The sequence below is a fragment of the Sinocyclocheilus rhinocerous genome, unplaced genomic scaffold, assembly GCF_001515625.1.
Source record: "Sinocyclocheilus rhinocerous isolate Xijiao unplaced genomic scaffold, SAMN03320098_v1.1 scaffold15993, whole genome shotgun sequence".
In the NCBI taxonomy this organism is placed as follows: Eukaryota; Metazoa; Chordata; class Actinopteri; order Cypriniformes; family Cyprinidae; genus Sinocyclocheilus; species Sinocyclocheilus rhinocerous.
In genome coordinates, this window is record NW_015661054.1 from 627 (window position 1) to 1,464 (window position 838).

The window sequence follows — 838 nt, forward strand, 5'->3', positions numbered from 1 at the left end:
CATTGTTTAGTGATGTCGGTGCAGTGGCGTTGGCTGGCGGCGAACTCGTACATGCACAACTCCTCGTTAGTATAGTGGCCAGTATGTCCGCCTGTCACGCGGAACACAGGGGTTCGATTCCCCGACGGGTAGAGATATTGTTTTTCTGCTACCGAACGACACATCCAAAACGTTTTGGTGCAGCCAGAGGTTACAGAAGGAGTTCTGCTTTGACTTCAGCCCAAACCAAAGGAAATGCGCTGGCCGGGAATCGAACCCGGGTCAACTGCTTGGAAGGTAGCTATGCTCACCACTATACCACCAATGCATGCGGATGACACCGGCTTGCAGGCTCAATGCACATGAGTCGCAGATAGGGCTAGAGGAGCTGATGCGACCTTTGTTTGTGCCCGGCTCTAAAGAGAGCAAGTCCAGGGTTTGGATCCTGTCACAGAGCAAGTCCAGGGTTTTGGATCCCGTCACGTACAAAAAAGCGGTGGCTTTTTCATGCAGGTAAATAAATACGACGCGGTGACGCAGAAACTGCAAAATCTGCAAATACAGAAGGTGACCAGTTGCGTAACCTCCCACCGCATGTTGGCAGTCGGCCAAATTTACTCTCTTCTTGACATTCCAGTGTAGCTCTGCTGTGATTAGAGCCTCCAAAAATACAGATTACTCGCAAAAAGTTCCCCTCCACGGAAATCTTTAGTCAAAGGCTAAAGATTTATGCGATAATGAAAATGAACTCAAGCTGTTGGGCCTGTGCGCGCCCCGTGGTAATCCACTACGCTCGCCAATGGTAATCTAGGCTGTCGACACCTACCCACTTGCATTTCGTCACCCCTTTCACTCCAAA

General features: G+C 50.2%; 2 non-coding genes across 2 annotated transcripts; one reads left to right on the forward strand and one right to left on the reverse strand.

Moving 5' to 3' along the window:
• The first annotated feature begins 60 nt into the window (after positions 1-60).
• trnad-guc (transfer RNA aspartic acid (anticodon GUC)) lies at positions 61-132 on the forward strand. The gene has a single exon. It is a non-coding gene; the product is annotated as a tRNA-Asp (tRNA).
• A 103-nt stretch (positions 133-235) lies between these two features.
• Positions 236-307, reverse strand: trnag-ucc (transfer RNA glycine (anticodon UCC)). Its single transcript has one exon. It is a non-coding gene; the product is annotated as a tRNA-Gly (tRNA).
• Between the last annotated feature and the right edge of the window lie 531 nt (positions 308-838).